The 5,990-nt window shown below is 42.4% G+C and overlaps 1 pseudogene; it reads right to left on the bottom strand.

Annotated features, from left to right (window-relative positions):
• Positions 1-1,415: 1,415 nt before the first annotated feature.
• On the bottom strand, positions 1,416-5,915 carry LOC119569229 (annotated as a pseudogene).
• Between the last annotated feature and the right edge of the window lie 75 nt (positions 5,916-5,990).

Below are 5,990 nucleotides of genomic sequence, written 5' to 3' on the forward strand. Positions count from 1 at the left end.
GGCTTTGGGCAGCCCTTCACATCGACCAGCTCCGCGCTGAGTTCAGGGGCAAGATGCTGTTCGGGTGCTTATCCGGAATGATGCTCATCCATATTGTGCTGAGCGAGGACGAGGACGTCATTGAATTCGATGTCAAGTCGGATGAAGACATGGAGAAGTTTATGAAGGATCGTCAGAAAGTCCTGTTGACATGAGCCAGAGGGAGGATGGCCTGCTCAGTCCAGGTTATTCGACTGCTGGATGAAATGATCGATTTTTGGCATCATTTCCTAGCAGGGAGAGTACGAAAACCCAACACTAATCAACTCAGATAAAATACACCAAATGTTACTGTTTGACGAATTGACCATTTGATTTTTCTTACGACACGTATTCTTATAAAACTTATTCTTTAATGATATTCTGTTAGTTCTTGGCAGGATGTAAACATTCTATCCCTTGGGGATTTTTCATTGTATTATTCGAAAACCCAACTTGGGATTGAATTAAATTTAAACCAATGTCTTTTTCAAAACCTTTGGATATTTTTTTTCCGGATGGCCATCATTCTACGAAAGTTAAATAAGAAAACTGTATAATGTTTTATATACTTTATTATATTTTCCCATAAAAGAACATTAAAGCTGATGGATTATTTCCTATTATTCTCTACATATTTATTATTTCCCTATGCATTACAAGCTCTGAGGTTGTAGGTATTGTTATATTTTTTTTCTTGGTGTAAATTGTACTTTAACTGAAAGCTTGCCTATTATTTTTGATTATGCAAAACAGGAATTCTACTGAATTTTCACACTCAAGCCCTAATGCCTCTGTAAAAGAAATTGTTCCTTTACATCTGAGGTGACAGTAGTATAAGCCCTTTGGCAGTACTTCATTCAGGGGGCTTTGTTCATTGTTCATTTCATTATGGGACGAAAGGAACAAAAAGGGACAAAAATAATACATCCTTTACAAAATAAATAGTTTGTACCTGATTTTTGTAAGTATTTTTGATAAGCATAGAAGAAAAACTCTTTCCAATTTCTTTCGGACAGTTTGCGAAATCGACCCCGTGTAGTTTGGGAAAACGTAGCTATTATACCCAGTAATGTGAGATAGTGAGCAACACATATGATCAAGTCTTGCATCGAAAGTGAACGAGTAGAGAGACCGGAGATAATTAACAGTAATTTTTCAAAGGGCAGACCTCATCGTGAGTATATGTAAGTTACATCATAAATGTACTGTATAGGCACCACAACATGCACACACTTTGCGTGACCCTGCAAAGTGTTTTTATGGGGTCCCAAGGCCCTCATGAAATCTGCTCACTGTTTTTTTTGTTTTGGAAGACACTCCCAGAGAGGTACTGCATGGCGAGCATACACATCCTTGCAGAGTAGAACGATGGACAAACCCAGCAGGGTGACTCCTTATTGCCAGTTATTGAAAAAGGTTTTCCGGGGCCGAAAAAGCCACGTCGACGGATGGTCCTGTGGTTGAAGGGCGGCGCAGGCTGGTTTCCGAAGTTGGCCGGTGGAGCCAGGATGGGCTGGTTGTTGACGAAAGGTTGAGAACCGCTAGGAGTACTGGAAGACCGCTGCCGGAGGCGGGGCCCCCCACACGGGTTCGGGAGCCGATGTCGAAGCCAGAGGTCCTGGAAAGGGGAGAGAGAGGACAGTGAGTGGAAATTGAATCTTTCGACACCAGGAAAAGGTGGCCTTGAGTTCTGAAGGTGATTTGGACAGAGACCGTCTACAGATTGTAATTTCTCTTGCTGCAAATTCACATTAAATTTTACATCGCATAACAGGAAATATCTTCGGATGGTCCAAGAAACATGCTCAACCTTCGCACAGAATGGGCGGGAATTTCACATATCGGTTGTGAATAACACTTTCAGGACTAAAATGTTTCTTAAAGAGAAAATATGTGCAATGAACAATATTTTCTGGCCAGTTTACGGCAGCTAAACGTTAGTTTAATCTGAATAGTATTAGTAATGACGATGATATTCTAGACGAGTAATGACAATGGTAAAAGTGGTCTAAAACCAATGAAGTTAATAATGATGATAATAGTGTTAATGAAGGTAATAATCATGATTATGCTCACAATCACACTGGCATGGATAATTAATATTCATGAGGATAATATTAACGACAACTACAACACTACCATTAATTTAGCTACAGCTGCAACTATTACTAATTTACGTAAAAAAAATATGTGTTAGGTGTTAGGTACATATATATCAGAAGGTTATGTAGTTTCTCATTGAGGTTTTCTAAACTACTGCACACGTTTACTGTACAAAAGCAAAATAAGAAGCCAAGTAATTGCTTCCAAGTTCCGTGCAAAGTTGGAATGAACCTGCGTGCCAATTTATTTTATTTGTTTCTGAAGAAATAATTCATTATTTGTGTAAACAAAAAGAATTATTTCCGAAAACTACAAAACCAATAAATAAATGTTCTGAAAACCAAACCACCTTGATTTTCTACTGTGCTTGCCTAACAACTACTAACAGTCAGTGGAACGAAGGCAGTCGGTCTGTTAGTGTCACATACCTACTTCCGGAGAGCGACGGGTATGTCGAACCCGAGGCTCCTGTGGGGAGAAAAGGTCGGCTTTGTCATTTTTCTTTCAAGTGTTTTTTATGTTGGGTATATAAAAAAATAAATTCGTCTCTCGTTCTCTCATATCAGTCATTTGTTGTATTATGTTCCTAGAAAAAAAAATAAAGTTTTGATAGGTGGGAAATTGAGTTCGTGTGTTTTGAACATGGTCCTTGGTCGTATGTTAGAGAGAGCAGGGGCGTAATTTTTTATGACTGTGCAGGCTCTAATTTACTAACAGAAAGAGAGGGCGCAGACCTTTATTATTCTGTATTTTGGTGACATTCAATTTATCTTAAAATGAGTAAGTTTCCCGCCTTATTTGCCGAATAAGAGATAAAAAAATTGCCGGAAATTACCTCTTGGTACGCCCCTGAATAAGTCAGCAGTTTGTCTTTTACATTGTATTACCACAGTATAACGAACTGTTATACTATACTTCATTTCGTGATTAACATTTCCCTTTCCTGTAACTACCGTAACTCGCTCTCCCTTTTCTTCTCTCTATCTCTCCTTAGTATCTAATCCTCTCATTTCCTACTTATTTCTTTCTCCATCTATACTGCTTCCTTGATTATCGCCTCTTCTCTTTTTTTTTTTTTCAGTTCCCTTATCTGCCTCCTCCCCTTTTTTCTCCTTGATTATGTCTCTCTCTTTTCTAATGAGTTCCCCTTTTTTCCCCCCATCTCTCTCTCCTTGATTATCGCCTCTATCTTATCTCCTCAGCCCCTCCTTCCATTCCCGACTTACTTCCTGTAGCAGACGCAGCAGGATGGCATCAGGACTTCTTTAGGCTGGATCTTGTTGCTTCCGACGGTGAGCATCCTTCGGGACACGTACTTCTGCCTGCACACGGTCTTATCTCAGGGGGCAACGGGGACTCGAACTCGCAAGCCGCGCCCTCGCTGCAAGGGAAACGCACGCTCTTATTTGTCTGTGTGGTTTCGTCCCTGCCTGGCTCTTAGTATATCCTAGCTTCGTGTAAATCCGTATAAAGACGTAGGGTATTCATCTAATACTTAAGTCCATTTACTCATCGCTCTAGCTGCAAGGATTAAACACACCAAGGGGGAGGGGACAAACACACGTACTTTTTGCACTTCTCGACTCTCAGCGCCTGTTCCCCATTCTCGTGTTGAGGACGAAGACCCACTCGTCGCTGGCGGGACTTGGCTCGCTTGGGAAGGGTCAGCGTCTCCCCGACTGGCACACGGGCGTCCCCCGAGACTCCGAGGCGCGTCGTCACCGGCCGGGTCGGAATTCCACTATTTCCTGCGTTAGAGAGAGAGAGAGAAGAGCGAGGAGAATTAAAAGGAGATTTATCGAGTGAGGAAATGAAGAAAAATGCGAGTTTTGTGAGGGCAAATGTTATTTTTTTTCCTTTCTGACATCCTTTACATGATGATGATAATAATTATGGTAATAGTAATAATAATAATAATAATAATAATAATAATAATAATAATAATAATAATAAAATTAAAAAAAAAAAAAAATAATAATAATAATAATAATAACAATAATAATAAAATTGCACACAATGATATACACTGAACATTACTCAATTCTAAACAGTTGTTCTTTCAATACATAGTACTCTAGGATATATGATCATGGCTGGGTAACAATATGTATTACAAAAATAGCGTAACTCTACATAATTATCATAATCACCCAAATTACTTACGTCATTCAAAAACTGTTTAAACAGGGGATCTTTCACGATCGAGTTAATACTGGGATCTGACAGCAGGAGCTCCACATGCTGCCTACAAAGGGAAATTATACAGGATTATACAGTGTTATTATACAGGATGGAATAATGTAGTAGGACACGACAATAGAATGAACAAGGAATCGAACCCCAATCAAGCTGGTTTAGTACTGCTCGTTTGGGGTTGAACCTGAAGTAGAAAGGGTTCGAGTTATCGGCAGGGAAGGTGTTTATTCACACGCGGTAAATACATATTCTCTTTCTCTCTAAGGGAGAATAGGTTAAGGGATAGTTGTAGTCAGCTCTGTACTTTCATTCTTCAAAGACACTCTCACTATCTCTCTCTCTCTCCCCCTTTTCTCTCTCCCCTCTCTCTCTCTCCCCTTTTCCCCTCTCCTCTCTCGTCTTCTCTCTCTCTCTCCCTCTTTCTCTCTCTCTCTCCTATCCTCTCCCCCCCATCTCTCTCTCTCTCTCTCTCTCTCTCTCTCTCTCTTCTCTCTCTCTCTCTCTCTTTCCACCCTACCTTCTTCTTCCCCTCTCCCTCTCCCATTTTCCCCTCTCCCCTCTCCTTCACTCCCCATCCTCCCCCTCCCCCTCCTCCTCTCCCTCCCCCTCTCCTCCCCCCCTCCCCCTTCCCTTCCCATCCCCCTCCTTACTTCAGTTTATCATTGTAGTCTGCGTCCCCCGGGCATGGTGAATCGGGGTCCTGGCTGCCCTCATCGCACAACCTGGGCGGAGGCCCTCGAGGACCTCAGTTCCGCCGAGAGCATTGTTGGAATCGGGTCGTGGCGACTACCGGCTGCGAATACAAGCGGGGAAAACTGCGGCTTAGTTGTGATGTGTGTCAGCATTCGTTATTGTGCGTGATGTATTGCGTGGGTTTTTACGTGTGGTGTGTCTGGTGTGATGTATTGTGATGTATGTTCAGGGTGTGTGTGTGGTGGGGGGGATGATGATGTGATGTGTGGGGGTATATGTATGTTATGATGTGATGAAAGGGGAGTAAAAGTGATGTGATATAAAAGTGGTGTGTGCTTGTTTGTATGTGTGGTGTGTGTGTGTGTGTTGTGTGTGTGGGTGTGTGTGTGTGGGTGTGTGTTTGTGGTGTGGGGGTGTGTGTGTGTTTTTGTGTGTGTGTGTGTGTGTGTGTGTGTGTGTGTTTGCGTGTGTGTGTTTGCCTGTGGCGTGTACATATGATAGTTAATGGTAGGGTAAAAGGTGTATTGAGTGCTGGGAATGTATTGTAGAAGTCAAAAGATGTGGTAGGGTAGCTGGTTAGAGGAGTGTGCCTGCAATACAGTGTCTTTGGGAAATACAGGCATGTATAATTCCCTAAAATTTTTCAGTGAATCATCCACCAAAAAGAACAAAAACCACCAGTCTATCCCCAATAACTCAACTACAAACTCGCATTGAAACCCGCAACTCACAACTTAAGAGTATCTAAACGTCTCACAGGTAAAATCACAGAAGTGCCGTTGATCGAATCGCCTGGGAAGAAGATCGAGTCTTGGCCGGAAGTGAAGCTCGACGCCAGCGCCACCACCAGGAGCTGAAAGGCACAAGGAAGGATCGTGAGAATTCTGTACGTGGAGGAGAGAAGGGAGAGGGGAAGGAGGGAAGGAAGGGAGGGAAGAGGAGGGGGGGGGAAAGAGGAGGAGGGGGAGAGGGAGGAG

Source organism: Penaeus monodon, unplaced genomic scaffold (assembly GCF_015228065.2).
Source record: "Penaeus monodon isolate SGIC_2016 unplaced genomic scaffold, NSTDA_Pmon_1 PmonScaffold_13510, whole genome shotgun sequence".
Taxonomy (NCBI): domain Eukaryota; kingdom Metazoa; phylum Arthropoda; class Malacostraca; order Decapoda; family Penaeidae; genus Penaeus; species Penaeus monodon.